Here is a 16,046-nt window from a genome sequence, read left to right as displayed (position 1 = left end):
CCAGACGATTCTAGGCATGCCAAATCTCGGGAAGAACTCTTTGACAAGGGCTTTGGCAGTTGACTAGGCAGTATTGTCTTTAAAACATACATCCGACTCATTGTGTTCATTGCAGTCTCTTTTGCAACCTCATCTGCAAATGCATTCCCGCGGCCAACATCATCCTGAATCTTTTTGTGTGCACTGCATTTTACAATGGCGACTTGTAGTGGCAAGGTCAGTGACTGGAGGAGCTCATTAACTAGCTGACCATGTTGTATCTTTGCACCATGTGACGTAAGAAATCCACGTTCACGCCACAATCTCCCAAAACTGTGAGCCACATCAAAGGCGTATTGGCTGTCAGTGTACACATTCACTCGCTTTCCTTTCGCTAGCACACATGCTCTGATAAGCGCAATTAGCTCTGCAGCTTGTGCAGAATTATGGGAAATGCGCGCAGTCTCTATAACGGTGTGTAATGTCGTTACGGCATATGCTGCAGTCGTATCACCATTCGGCAACTTGAAGCATGAACCATCAACCCATAAAGTATCGTTGCATTCAGGAAGGGGAGTGTCCTGTAAGTCTACTCTCCCTTTTGTCTCTTCTTCTGTCCTAAAACAGCAGTCATGTTTATCAATCTCGTCTGTTCCTGTCGGAATGGGTAATAACGTTGCGGGATTCAGTGTATCACACCTTTTTAGTATTATTCATGACTAATCCAGCGGATTGTTGGATGCAGACAGCTGCTGCGGCGGTAGCCCTCAGACAACTTGGTAGGGCTTTAGCCACAGGGTCTAGAGTTGCCGAAAAATACGCGCATGGGCGCTGTCTGTCCCCAAAATGTTGTGTTAAAACTGATAATGCACAACCTTCCTTCTCATGGACGTATAATGTAAAAGGCTTAGTGTAGTTGGGGTTTCCCAACACAGGAGCCGAACACAATGTGTCACGCAACTCGTGGAAACTCGTCTGGCAATCTTCAGACCAAGGCATAGGATTTGGCGTGTCTTTGCAGAGTAGTGCCAGGAAGGGTTTAGCTAGTAGTGAGAAATTCGGTATCCATTGTCTACAGTACGATGTAATGCCCAAGAAGGCTCGAACCTCTCTCTGTGTCCTTGGGGCACTCAGTTCTGCGATTGCCTGTATTCTTTCTGGTGTCAGTCTTCTTCCCTCCTTCGACAAGATGTGACCTAAGTAGGTTACTTCTTGTCGGCAAAATTGTAGTTTGGAAAGAGAGACTTTGTGCTTCATATCACATAAGTGATGCAATATTGATAACGTAGCTTTCTTGCAAATCTCTTCAGTGTCTGCAGCGATCAGCAGATCGTCTACGTACTGAATCAGAGTTGAACCATTCGGTAGAATAATCGTGTCTAGTTGTGTTTTCAGGGCCTGACTGAATATTGAAGGGCTTTCGCAGTAGCCTTGAGGAGCGCACTTGAAGCGGAAGCTTCGTCCTCCTAAATTAAATCCGAAAATATCTCTACTCTCCTCAGCAATCGGGATGCTAAAGAAAGCGTTCTTCAGGTCGATCACCGAAAACCAATTTGCTGAAGCTGGAACCATCGTCAATAAAGCAGTAATGTCGGGGACAACTGGAAACTGTGGGATAACTATCTTGTTCACTTCTCTGAAGTCGATCACGAACCTGTACACAGGTGGCTGTGAAGGATCGGTACGCTTTAAGAACGGTAAGACTGGACTGTTACAAACATTTCCTGTTGTTTCTTCGATGACGTCTTTATCAATCAGGTCATAAACAATCGTCAATAACGCCTTTTCACATTCAGTAGATATTTTGTATTGGGGAATACGTGGCAACCTAACGTTGGCTTTCAACGTTATGACATACGGTGCTATCTCCAAACGACCTACATCATTAGAACCATTAGCCCAGAGTACATCAGGAAGACACGACAATTCAGTTGCAATATTTTCTTTTGACACATACATTGGAGAAACGACTTTCTTACCTAAAGTAAGCTGTACTCCCAATGGTGAACAGTACAAAGTCGCATATAACCTTTTTAGCAAATCCAAACCTAACAAATTTTCACCGCAACCTGTGGTAAGAATGAGGGGTGCCTCTAATTCGCATGGGCCAATAGAAAGAGATACAGGACTGGAGATCGGGTTTCTAACAGGGGCGCCAGAGAAACCTACTGAAACATTCATTTCGCCAGACAAAGGTGCGCCAGGAAGTTTCGAGTGCATGATAGAACTTTTTGTAGCACCAGTATCCAGCAGAAATGGCTCTGACACTCCTGAGGCGATCACCTCGACATAAGGTCCATTCTGATCTACTGGAACTGAAACAACTCCCTCTCTTTGTCCATGGCTGTCCTAGCAATCGTTACCCTCATATCCATGTTCGGTGTAATAGTCGTCAGCATAGTACTGAGCTGACCTGGTCGACGCATTATTCTGTTGGTCAAAGCTGTTCATAGAATTCTGAGGCGGAAAAGAAGTTGTATTCTGCGTGAAATTTCCACGGCCCCTACCTCTAGGGGCATGTTTAACACCTCTTCCCCTTACACCTGAAGCACCGCTCAGACGTCGAGCAAGAGCCGGACAATTACTTTTAAAGTGACCCTCTTCCTTGCAATACGCACATTGATTCGGGCCATAAGCAATACGCTGATAGGAAAACTCGTTTCCTTGCGCGTTTCTCGAATACTGCTGTTGTGGTTGATAATTGGGCTGACTAGTCGTACGAGGCGGATAAGCTTGCTGGAGAAGAACTTTAGTTTTTAAATCTTTCGTCTTTTTGTCGACTTTATCTAGCTCGTCTTTGCGCCTATTTTCATAGTACTGGGCTGTAGCTAAAATTTGAGCTGACGTAGAGGCAGCCCAAGCACTCTCTGAATCTTTCAGTTTTGTACACAGTTCAGGGATTAAATTATGTACGAACTTGTCTACAAACAATCTTTGGCCACTCTCGGTAGCCCTATCCTGACCACTATGATCGGTGAAAGTCTCCTCAAATCTTGTGAAAAAGTCAGACACGTTCTCATCTTTCTTCTGCTTGCACGCAGATAGCTTGTCCCAGTTTACGCGTACCTCGGGCATTATCGTTTTCATGTACGCGATAATTCTACCGGGAAGTTCAGCTATTAACGGCTCAGGTTTAGAACCACCAATTTGGCTAGCATCGATAGCGGCAATGTTCGCCCATGAGTCACCTAGTTCTTGGTCATGGTTCGTATGACGTATTTTGCTCCATAGAGGATGTGGAACAACGTTCCCGAACAACATGTCTATGTCTGCTAAATTCATTATACATGAGCTTGCAGTTTGCGATAATTCCTTATAATACCCAGTCGGGTTTTTACGAGGATCAGGCAATGTCTGCTTGAGTGCTAAGACATCGGATCTTTTCCAGGGGACATGTACCCATACACGCTGGAAATGAGGCAGAATTGGCGGTACTACATTCGCGTCGCCTTCCCTCCAAACCGGGGGAACCTCTCTCATGGGGTACTGTCTCGCTCTTTTCCCGTCTGGTGCATCGTCTTCATGACATGATCTAGAGACGTTTCCTTTACTCCTATAAGAGAGCAATAACTCTATTGCTTTCTCAACATCTGCACCTACAATCATACCTTCATAGAACTTAAAGCGTGTACGCCATAGTTCGTTCATGGTGTATTTGGGATCATTTGTCTTTACATCTTCGCCTAGATATACACACATTTCTTCGAATACGTATCTCTGAGTGGCTGCATTCCATTGACGGAAAACTTCCATAACAGACTGAACATCATATCTAACAGTATCCTTAATCCATTGGCGTGCTAATTCATTCAGCACTCGTCTTTCCTCGTAATCAGGCAGTTGACTACGTAACTGTCTATCTTCTGTTTTAGTGGTCGTTCTAGGCGACCCGAAGAAAGGTGAAAGCAGACCAGTGACGGTACCTGTCACTCTTTGTCTAATAGAAGGAGAAGCTTGCGGGGGAGCAAGTGCATCGGAAAAAACAGGCTGAGGCAAAGAAGAAGTAGAGGCAATAGTAGAGGAAGTTGAAACAGTGACAGACGTAGTATCACAGGGAACAGTTGGAGCTGTAGGCAAAGTGGTAGTAGTAGATGGAGTATGTAGCAAAGATGGCGGCCTTTGAGAAGGTTGCGCCGGAGAAGTAGGAACCAGCTGAAGAGTAGCTGGCGTGTGTGCAAGAGCTGTGTTTCGTGCGCCGGGTCGTGGTATAGAAAAATGCTTTGGTAGTGCAGTAGCGTCTAACGCATACGGTGGAGGTGAGCTTAATAAGTGGGACATTAATGGATCTTTCTCGGATCTTTCCTCTTGACCTTGTCCCTTATTTGGTAACATCGGGTAGCATTTATCTACTGCTAGTTTCTTGCTCCTAAGTATTTGTTCGCCTTCTTGCTCTTCCTCGTTATCCCTGTATGCAACGGCAGCTTGCACCATTGACATACCTCTTTTATTCCTTTTTGCTAACTTTATTTCTTTCTGTTTGGCTTCTTTGCGCCATAAGCGAAAAGAGTGAAACATCGCCGGCCGGGCTTTTCTCTTAAATAATTTGACCTCTAGGTTATCTAATATTTCTGAGTCGAAACTACCATATTGGGGCCATTTTAAAACACCATCCTTGCGGGTGTATTTTATCCACACTTCATTATATGTGATAGGACCTACGCCGTGCTTTACATAGAGCTCGTATGTTGGAGTTCCAATCGGAGGAACCGGACAGGAATCTTCTAATCGGGAGTCCTTACTATAACCAAGACAAAACAAGTTTCCAAGTCTTCTAAAACCAGGCATCTTTGCTCACTAGTCTAGCTTCAAACTTCAAAGGATTATCTGTTACGATATTTCTCGTGAATACACAAGTCCTTCGGCTTTGGGGCTTGCAAGTACCAAATCAAGGCGTATCTCAAGGATACCAAAAACTAAGGACAAACTAAGGACTGGGAGACGCTCCACTTATACTTAACTGAAGTATTTGAAGATCGGTGATGTCGCTAGAAGACTCGTCTATCGTTTCGCTCTACCAAGGATCACTGGGTCCAAAACAAGGCGATAGTCAGGGCAGCAGTCCTTCGTAGCCGTCGGGACGCGGGGAACCTCGCAGCAAAGACCTTCGGAACCACGTCGACATACAGGGGTCGCTGAAGTGGCTGGCCGTCCTCCGGAATTTTCACACGAAGCTCCTCACGAACATCTGGCTTGGACCGTCGCCGCTTGATACCGCCCCGAGTTGGGCGCCAACTGAGGTAACGGGTTTTTAGGAACCCGTTTGGTGCCAGGGGATAACACCCGAAGACCTCTGAGTTCTCCCTGTTCCGGACCACAGAAACACGGAGTCTTCTAGTGGAGTCAGAGATCAAGTTTTATTGATAGCTACCAAGTAACAGGTGTCCTAGAAGCACGACAAACACGGGTCATGTGTTCTCAGGAGACTGTTCGTTTTTACAGAACCAGCCTTCTCCTTATATACAAAAATAATAGCTGCAAGCAAGAATTCTTAAGTTTACGATATGGCTATACACATATTTCTACAATAATACAAAAGAGCGAAGTCATGTAGGCAAGCCCGTATTTTAGATGTCCAATTCGTGATAGATTACCTAGCCAGGCCCGGAACTCCCATCAGATATCGGTGAAGCCCCAATAAAAGAAGGCACCTCCTAGTCATAAAACTGGCCATAAACAGGGAGCGTGGACAGGTGTGTATGTGTGTAGAAAACATGATCTGTGCGCGGTGAATGGTTTATGGTATGTTGTACATTGATGCTATCGGGTTTGGCCACTGGGCGAGGAGCTGCCTAAACAGGTTTGGCTGGAGGCAAGGGAGTCAGTTGGGACAGGTCAGGGGGAAGTCAGGGAAGGTGGACGTGTCCTTTTAGATCAAGCTCGACCTTTAATTGACTTATCATGAGGGCAAGACACAAGATGGATACCGTTTACAAAATGGAGTCTGGGGGTTGGGACGGAAACTGCGATTCAGGGGTGTTAGCATGCCTCGATCATGACGCAAATGCATAGGAATGATGTCCTAATCATTATCGGTTCGTCGACACCAAATTCGTCATGGTACGTTGATGTTTCGGGACACGGATATCGGGCCTCGATACCGGGACAACAGTAGGGTCCAGAATTTCAGAACCACAAGAGTGATATGATAAGAGGGGCGGTACGACTGTATATACTATCAATGTCCACCCCTGTAGTTACAAATACGAAAAATACCTCATGTAGTATTTGGAATTGAACAATCAAATATTTATCGGTTTAAATAGAAGACATTACTGAATGTGGCAGGTTTAAAGACTAGTTACCGTATAATTACGTTAAATACTGATTTCCCAATAGTCACTATACTGCTCCAACATGGCCGCGCCAGTCAGGTGACCGTTGTGACCAATGAGAACCGGCAGAGATCGGCCCATGGGAAAGTAAACAGAATGTGTACCAGCTGATCCATGAATACGAGAACAACTCCGCCTGCATTTTGGGTATCAATAATATACACAAAGAAAACTAGGGAATGAGGCATTCTCACAGATGATACGAATAAGTACTTGAAAAACGGAGTCTTCAAGTGTCGTTATACTGCTTAAACATGGCCGCGCTAGTCGCTTGACTGCTGTGACCAATCAGAATCGGGGGATAACGGCTCGTGGGGAAGTAAATAGAGCGTAACCCAGTCTATCGGCGTTCCAGTGCCGAGAAGACGCCGAATGATTATTCTCCACTGGTAAAACCTTTTAAGTGGGTTGACACGGCGGGTTGGTGTACAAGACGAATACGGTGAGATTAGATGCACAGGATTTTTAATTGCTGCCCTTGCGGCGTTTTTTCCAGACATAGAACTGAAGGGAGAAAGGATCACGCTCACCGCTGGGGGCCTTGAACTGATGTTGAAAGTTTTCCTCTTGGATGGTATGAGAGAGAAACTTGCCAAAGGGGTAATTATTATCCATTACACTGCGATCTATTGTCAATGTTTTTATTCATGGTGTGCCAAGCATATAGTGGTACAGCAGGCAATCTCTTATACGCTTATATGTACTTTTATTTACAGCACTTAAAGCACAGTGTCTCTGGCAGTGGCAGCTAAATATTTTGCCCTGACGAAATTGCCTGATAAAGACCAAGGCAATGAAACATGTCGGCTATAAGCAGGTTGTGAATCGATAGGTAGTATTCACATCTCTCTTTTTTATGTATATATGTTTACTGTTTGCAAAAAAGGAATGCGAGTAAAAGTTTTTTGTCCTGTTTGCACAGTAACTTTTTCGTTATATGTTGAACGTTGTTAGTCCTCGTCACATATAAGTTTGTGTTCACTGCACCATTCACTGTCTCCTTTCTTTTTTTGGGGTCTCGGACACGTTTACGTTTAAGCCAGGTAGCACCGATGATGAGAACAGGGCCATCCTGGTGAGTACCAACCAGGGGTCCCATTGGTGGTGCGCCCGTGAGGTGCTACCTAGCCATTCACACATTTTTTGTCGTCCTTTTTTGGTGAATGTGAGTTCTGTGTTGACTGTATTGTTTTGATCAGAGGGTGGCTGCCTTTTATTATGGCAATAGACTGGGACATCGTAACAATCTCTAGAGATAGAGGTGTTGCTGGGGTGATCATTTGACTATCCAGTGGTGTTCACAGACTTATAATTAAATTGCCTTAAGAACTAGGACATTTGTTTTTCTGTTGACTTACTGAGTGGAGGGTGTCCTAGTTCTGTCTTTCCCTCTTGACTCCTATTGCATGTGTGTTTTAAAACCTGGGGCCTTATTTATGAAAAGCGACGCATCGCTGCATGAAAACAGCGATGCATAACTTTTCACTGCGCTCTCCCTGCGACATGATTGATGCGTCATATTTATAATATGACGCATCATGTCGCAAGGAGTTACAGATACGTCAGTATTTCTGACGTATCTGTAAGCGCAAAAGTCACGCATTGCTGGGGTGTGTCACAAAAGTGACGCAACTCCAGCAATGCGTCCTTTCACATGGGGAAAGCCCCATGTGAAAGGGCTTGCGTCAGTCTTACGCCTGCTGTGAGGCAGGCGCAAGATTTTGACGCAACAGCGTCCTAAAAGTGACGCAGTGAAATCTCATAGATTTCACTGCGTCACTATTACGAGGCTTTTTGCGTGTGAACACCCCCTTTGCATACATTATACCCGGCGCAGTATAATGTGATGCAAGGGTTTACAAAGTGACGCATCTACCTAGATGCGTCACTTTGTAAATATGGCGCAACAAGGCGCATTGTTTACGCCACTGGTGCGTCACAAAAAGTGACGTAAAAGGCACGCACGGCCTCATAAATGAGGCCCCTGGCTTTTTAGACAGGCCTATTTTTAATATAAATTGAGGCGATCATACTTTTGTCCAATCTATCCAAATGTTATGCTGTATTCCCAAAAAACTCCACTAGCGCCATGAAGCCTACGGGCGTACGTGCGCTGTATAAATAAAATTTAACATAACATAACATAACAAAACATGTTGTGTAAGGTGTCAAACACTTTGGAATACTACCCCCCCCCCCCCACCAATTCTGGCAGCGGGGGTAGCATTCCACCCGTCTAGAGGGAAAAGACATGTACGTTACTGCTTTACCCGGTTAAAGTTAAACAGAGCCTCAGCATCACAAAATGGATGCTGCTGCCACAGACACAAGTCTGACCTCCTGTTGCTGGGGAAAACTCCAGCGAGGGCGGACTGGACAATAGGTTTCCTGACCAGGGAGGTGCCAGCATCTCCCTAGACAGGGGTTTTGTGTATTGGGGCAGGGAGGGATGCATTCAGTGAATGCATCTAGACACTGCCTGGGGCTCACAAGGTGTCCCATGCATAGCCCGGTTCAAACCAGTTGCTGGGGAACTCCAGCCCCAGCTCTGGCGCGAAACTGGACAAAGGGAAAGGGGTGTAACCATCCCCTCCTCAGGTCCACCCACAGGAGGGACTTAGACAGGTAATCCAGCCCCCATCCTTAGTATAAGTATAGGAGGACTTCTTGGACATCCTGCATTTTGGTACCTGCACTTCTTTCCTGAAGCCTCAGTAAGTTGTGCATTGGGGTACAAGAAGCCCCATCCCCGAGCATTATTTGACCTGAAGCCTAGGCCCCCACACTCCGCAAGTGTCCCGTGAGCCCCTCCTTCACATTTGTGCTTGACACGTCTTCTTGGTTCCTTGCCCGTTGGCTAGTGAGCCCCCTGAAGATGCCATCTTGAATCTAATTTGTTATCCTGGTTGCTCTAGGCTTGCCCCAGGTTCCCTGCAAAGGAGAAGCACCACAGACCTTGCTGGTCTGCAACAGAACCAATCTTGACATCCTGCTTGGGTTGCGGTTGCCAAGGCTTGGTGGGTCCAATCCGGATACCGACACTGCAGTCATCTAGATCCATCGTGGGATAGCTCAATCCATCTCCTGGTCATCGTCGATACCTCCTGAAGAGACAAACTCACCTTCTTCACCTTAAAGCACCCGACATCGCCTGGTTACTTCCTGGTTCCTTCCTGGTCACTGGCTAGTGACCCAGACTCTGTCCCCTCTGCTTTCAGGTTCTTCACATCTCCGATCCACCCTTGGATCCAGCCGGACACTTTTCCTCTGGTCGCCTGCAGCACTTCTTTGCAGCTCTCAATAGAAAACGACGACGAAACCCAACATCAAAAGACACCTATGCACCCGGCTTCCGCGGGTGAGGTAACACGAGTACTCTGGTAGTTTCGATGGTATTGGCCCTCCTAGTGTCTAACTCTAAAAGGGTTCCGTCCTAGTCCACCCGGAAGTGTCTTTAACTGTAACTTTGTAACTTTTACGAACTCCATAGAAAGCCAATGGGAACACGCGCCCGTGTTTAGACACTGCACGCGTCTCCCGTGGGCCTCCTACTTCCTAACCTTTGGTTGTTTAGTGTAGCCCCAGCGATTCCAGAGGCCCCAGGCCTGCTTTCTAACTCTCACGTGGTACTTATACCACTTTCTTAGTATATGGTTAGTGAGGCCCCTAGGACATAACGTATACTGTTCAACTTATTGTGTATCAACTGTGTGACTTGTATTGTATTTTTACCTCTGACCTCATAAAGAGTGCAGAGGGGTTGTGTTTAGTTTAGATTAAATACATATATATTTGATATATACCTTGTGTGGTGTCCTTTCATTTGGTATTCAAGGGATTATCTATGGTAAAACAACTTGCTTAACTCGCCTACTGAAGTCTTAGCCTGAAGACTGCTGGTCCAAGCTACCACTAGGATAGCTTTCTATAAGGTTGACTTTACAACCACCATCAATAAGGGATTAGACTGGTGCAAGGTGCCCACTAGAACTAGTGGACATCATATGCCAGGCTAACTTCTCACACTGAATTCTATATTCTATACATTATATACATTTCAACAATCATTTAACTCTTTATAAGGGAAACAAAAACATCAAGGTACTCCACTATTTGGTCGATGGACCAACTAGTAGAAGTTGATGGAGATTAAGTCCAGCTCCATCACAGTATTCCTATAACCTTTAACATTAAATTCTGTCCTGACTTTTATGACTAACATGTACTAAATAAATGCTAAAATTGTGCTTGTCTAAAGAATATGCTAGTCATAAAAGTCAGGACATGATCGATTGCAGAGATTTTATGTCAGAAGGGAGACATTGAGGAGAATAGGGAGATTGACAGATTGGTAATATGCTTTTCGAATTTTATTTTTCTTTAACATGTACTAAATAAATGCTTAAATTGTGCTGGTCTAAAGAATATGCTAAAGAAAAATAAAATTTGAAAAGCATATTACCAACAAGTCAGTCTCCCTATTCTCCTCAACGTCTCCCTTCTGACATAAAATCTCTGCAATCAATCATCTTCTCTGCCCCATCAAAAGTCCAAAAATATTTCAAAGTCTTTAGCACCATAAAAATCCAAACCGAAAGCATGTGGTGGTGCAAAATAAAATCCGTGGAACCAACTCCTACCCTCCTTTGTACCCTTTTTCTCTAACTATCTAACTTAAAATTGAAACTTCTAGGGTCCACAGTCATTTCTGATTGGTCCATTAGGGGGGAGGGGGGGGTGATGATCACCTCATGTCCTCCTTGTTCAAACCAGTTCACAAATCTGCCCTGTCCTTCCCAAGGCTTTCCCATGTACTAACGTTCACATTTGTGCTTTCATTCACATCTTGTATCTTTTATTCATAAGAAAAATACAGCGTCTTCCTTTCCCAGGCATCTCCCGTTCATAGACCAAGCTGGCCTTGACATCTCTTGCTCCGAGCATAGGCCGTTCATTCACACGTCTCATGCACAGCGCATGCGTGGGGGCCATCTTTTTCAGAGTTTTTCATTCCATCACATAAACAGCCATTATCAGACGAGGCCACGCAGGCCGCGATGGGGAAGATTGGAAAAAAAACACAACAGAAATTAGCAAAAGCAGACAAATGAGGGTCATTTTACTCACCATCTGCATTCTTTATTGCCACAAAAAGAAATTTCTAAAATAAGCACAAATGCACACGCTTGTCCAGTTAAATCTACAATACCACAGCTCTATATTAGTATGACTTGTTTGTTTTCATTAGTACATTATTTTTGCAAAACAGCAATTAGTTTTCCCACGTGTTGTGTCAACTTGACATGCATTTTGTTGATTAATTTACATGCTTCACTCTATTACTATTATTATGGTTATGAGAGATTAACTTTACAAGTGGTCCACAAACATTTTTGTCTCTCCCCTGCTCCATCAGGTTCCCAGTCCGGCCCTGGTCATCGTCCACCGAAAATCCCCCCACCGGGCCCCACCACCCCACCGCTCTTACCTGCAAGGGCCGCAGATGCTCTAGTGACACTCCCTGCCCCTCCCTGGTCTTCCCCTGACACTCCCTGCCTCTGTCCTTACACACCCAGCCATTCTGACACTCCTGCTCCTGTAGCGATGCTCCCTGCCCTCCTAGTGCTACTGCAGGAGAGTCAGAAGGGCTGGGAGTGTCACTACAGGAGAACCCTACAGGAGGAGTGCCGGAAGGGCTGTGAGTGTCAGGAGAGAGGCAGGGAGTGTCACTACAGAAGCAGGAGTGCCAGAAGGGCTGGGAGCGTCAGTAGAGAGGCAAAGAGTGTCATTCGAGATTCAGGGAGTTTCACTAGAGGGTACCCTTCAGACACAGCTGCTCCTGTAGTGACACTTCCAGCCCTTCTGACACTCCTCCTGAAGTGACTCTCCTGCTCCTGTAGTGACACTCATTGCCTCTCTCCAGACACTCCCAGCCCTTCAGACACTCCTCCTGAAGTGACTCTCCTGCTCCTGTAGTGACACTCATTGCCTCTCTCCAGACACTCCCAGCCCTTCTGACACTCCTCCTGAAGTGACTCTCCTGCTCCTGTAGTGACACTCATTGCCTCTCTCCAGACACTCCCAGCCCTTCAGACACTCCTCCTGAAGTGACTCTCCTGCTCCTGTAGTGACACTCATTGCCTCTCTCCAGACACTCCCAGTCCGTCAGACACTCCTCCTGAAGTGACTCTCCTGCTCCTGTAGTGACACTCATTGCCTCTCTCCAGACACTCCCAGCCCTTCTGACACTCCTCCTGAAGTGACTCTCCTGCTCCTGTAGTGACACTCATTGCCTCTCTCCAGACACTCCCAGCCCTTCTGACACTCCTCCTGAAGTGACTCTCCTGCTCCTGTAGTGACACTCATTGCCTCTCTCCAGACACTCCCAGCCCTTCTGACACTCCTCCTGAAGTGACTCTCCTGCTCCTGTAGTGACACTCATTGCCTCTCTCCAGACACTCCCAGCCCTTCAGACACTCCTCCTGAAGTGACTCTCTGCTCCTGTAGTGACACTCATTGCCGCTCTCCAGACACTCCCAGCCCTTCAGACACTCCTCCTGAAGTGACTCTCCTGCTCCTGTAGTGACACTCATTGCCTCTCTCCAGACACTCCCAGCCCTTCTGACACTCCTCCTGAAGTGACTCTCCTGCTCCTGTAGTGACACTCATTGCCTCTCTCCAGACACTCCCAGCCCTTCAGACACTCCTCCTGAAGTGACTCTCCTGCTCCTGTAGTGACACTCATTGCCTCTCTCCAGACACTCCCAGCCCTTCTGACACTCCTCCTGAAGTGACCCTCCTGCTCCTGTAGTGACACTCATTGCCTCTCTCCAGACACTCCCAGCCCTTCTGACACTCCTCCTGAAGTGACTCTCCTGCTCCTGTAGTGACACTCATTGCCTCTCTCCAGACACTCCCAGCCCTTCAGACACTCCTCCTGAAGTGACTCTCCTGCTCCTGTAGTGACACTCATTGCCTCTCTCCAGACACTCCCAGCCCTTCTGACACTCCTCCTGAAGTGACTCTCCTGCTCCTGTAGTGACACTCATTGCCTCTCTCCAGACACTCCCAGCCCTTCTGACACTCCTCCTGAAGTGACTCTCCTGCTCCTGTAGTGACACTCATTGCCTCTCTCCAGACACTCCCAGCCCTTCTGACACTCCTCCTGAAGTGACTCTCCTGCTCCTGTAGTGACACTCATTGCCTCTCTCCAGACACTCCCAGCCCTTCTGACACTCCTCCTGAAGTGACTCTCCTGCTCCTGTAGTGACACTCATTGCCTCTCTCCAGACACTCCCAGTCCTTCTGACACTCCTCCTGAAGTGACTCTCTGCTCCTGTAGTGACACTCATTGCCTCTCTCCAGACACTCCCAGCCCTTCAGACACTCCTCCTGAAGTGACTCTCTGCTCCTGTAGTGACACTCATTGCCTCTCTCCAGACACTCCCAGCCCTTCAGACACTCCTCCTGAAGTGACTCTCTGCTCCTGTAGTGACACTCATTGCCTCTCTCCAGACACTCCCAGCCCTTCAGACACTCCTCCTGAAGTGACTCTCTGCTCCTGTAGTGACACTCATTGCCTCTCTCCAGACACTCCCAGCCCTTCAGACACTCCTCCTGAAGTGACTCTCCTGCTCCTGTAGTGACACTCATTGCCTCTCTCCAGACACTCCCAGCCCTTCAGACACTCCTCCTGAAGTGACTCTCTGCTCCTGTAGTGACACTCATTGCCTCTCTCCAGACACTCCCAGCCCTTCAGACACTCCTCCTGAAGTGACTCTCCTGCTCCTGTAGTGACACTCATTGCCTCTCTCCAGACACTCCCAGCCCTTCAGACACTCCTCCTGAAGTGACTCTCTGCTCCTGTAGTGACACTCATTGCCTCTCTCCAGACACTCCCAGCCCTTCTGACACTCCTCCTGAAGTGACTCTCCTGCTCCTGTAGTGACACTCATTGCCTCTCTCCAGACACTCCCAGGCCTTCAGACACTCCTCCTGAAGTGACTCTCCTGCTCCTGTAGTGACACTCATTGCCTCTCTCCAGACACTCCCAGCCCTTCAGACACTCCTCCTGAAGTGACTCTCTGCTCCTGTAGTGACACTCATTGCCTCTCTCCAGACACTCCCAGCCCTTCAGACACTCCTCCTGAAGTGACTCTCTGCTCCTGTAGTGACACTCATTGCCTCTCTCCAGACACTCCCAGCCCTTCAGACACTCCTCCTGAAGTGACTCTCCTGCTCCTGTAGTGACACTCATTGCCTCTCTCCAGACACTCCCAGTCCTTCAGACACTCCTCCTGAAGTGACTCTCCTGCTCCTGTAGTGACACTCATTGCCGCTCTCCAGACACTCCCAGCCCTTCAGACACTCCTCCTGAAGTGACTCTCTGCTCCTGTAGTGACACTCATTGCCTCTCTCCAGACACTCCCAGCCCTTCAGACACTCCTCCTGAAGTGACTCTCCTGCTCCTGTAGTGACACTCATTGCCTCTCTCCAGACACTCCCAGCCCTTCAGACACTCCTCCTGAAGTGACTCTCCTGCTCCTGTAGTGACACTCATTGCCGCTCTCCAGACACTCCCAGCCCTTCAGACACTCCTCCTGAAGTGACTCTCCTGCTCCTGTAGTGACACTCATTGCCGCTCTCCAGACACTCCCAGCCCTTCAGACACTCCTCCTGAAGTGACTCTCCTGCTCCTGTAGTGACACTCATTGCCTCTCTCCAGACACTCCCAGCCCTTCAGACACTCCTCCTGAAGTGACTCTCTGCTCCTGTAGTGACACTCATTGCCTCTCTCCAGACACTCCCAGCCCTTCAGACACTCCTCCTGAAGTGACTCTCTGCTCCTGTAGTGACACTCATTGCCTCTCTCCAGACACTCCCAGCCCTTCTGACACTCCTCCTGAAGCGACTCTCTGCTCCTGTAGTGACACTCATTGCCTCTCTCCAGACACTCCCAGCCCTTCAGACACTCCTCCTGAAGTGACTCTCCTGCTCCTGTAGTGACACTCATTGCCGCTCTCCAGACACTCCCAGCCCTTCAGACACTCCTCCTGAAGTGACTCTCCTGCTCCTGTAGTGACGCTCATTGCCTCTCTCCAGACACTCCCAGCACTTCAGACACTCCTCCTGAAGTGACTCTCTGCTCCTGTAGTGACACTCATTGCCTCTCTCCAGACACTCCCAGCCCTTCAGACACTCCTCCTGAAGTGACTCTCCTGCTCCTGTAGTGACACTCATTGCCTCTCTCCAGACACTCCCAGTCCTTCAGACACTCCTCCTGAAGTGACTCTCCTGCTCCTGTAGTGACACTCATTGCCGCTCTCCAGACACTTCCAGCCCTTCAGACACTCCTCCTGAAGTGACTCTCCTGCTCCTGTAGTGACACTCATTGCCTCTCTCCAGACACTCCCAGCCCTTCAGACACTCCTCCTGAAGTGACTCTCCTGCTCCTGTAGTGACACTCATTGCCTCTCTCCAGACACTCCCAGCCCTTCAGACACTCCTCCTGAAGTGACTCTCTGCTCCTGTAGTGACACTCATTGCCTCTCTCCAGACACTCCCAGCCCTTCAGACACTCCTCCTGAAGTGACTCTCCTGCTCCTGTAGTGACACTCATTGCCGCTCTCCAGACACTCCCAGCACTTCAGACACTCCTCCTGAAGTGACTCTCTGCTCCTGTAGTGACACTCATTGCCTCTCTCCAGACACTCCCAGCCCTTCAGACACTCCTCC

The sequence above is a fragment of the Lissotriton helveticus genome, chromosome 5_2 (genome assembly GCF_964261635.1).
Source record: "Lissotriton helveticus chromosome 5_2, aLisHel1.1, whole genome shotgun sequence".
In the NCBI taxonomy this organism is placed as follows: domain Eukaryota; kingdom Metazoa; phylum Chordata; class Amphibia; order Caudata; family Salamandridae; genus Lissotriton; species Lissotriton helveticus.
The sequence above is the reverse complement of the archived record's forward strand: the minus strand, read 5'-3'. Positions refer to the sequence as shown.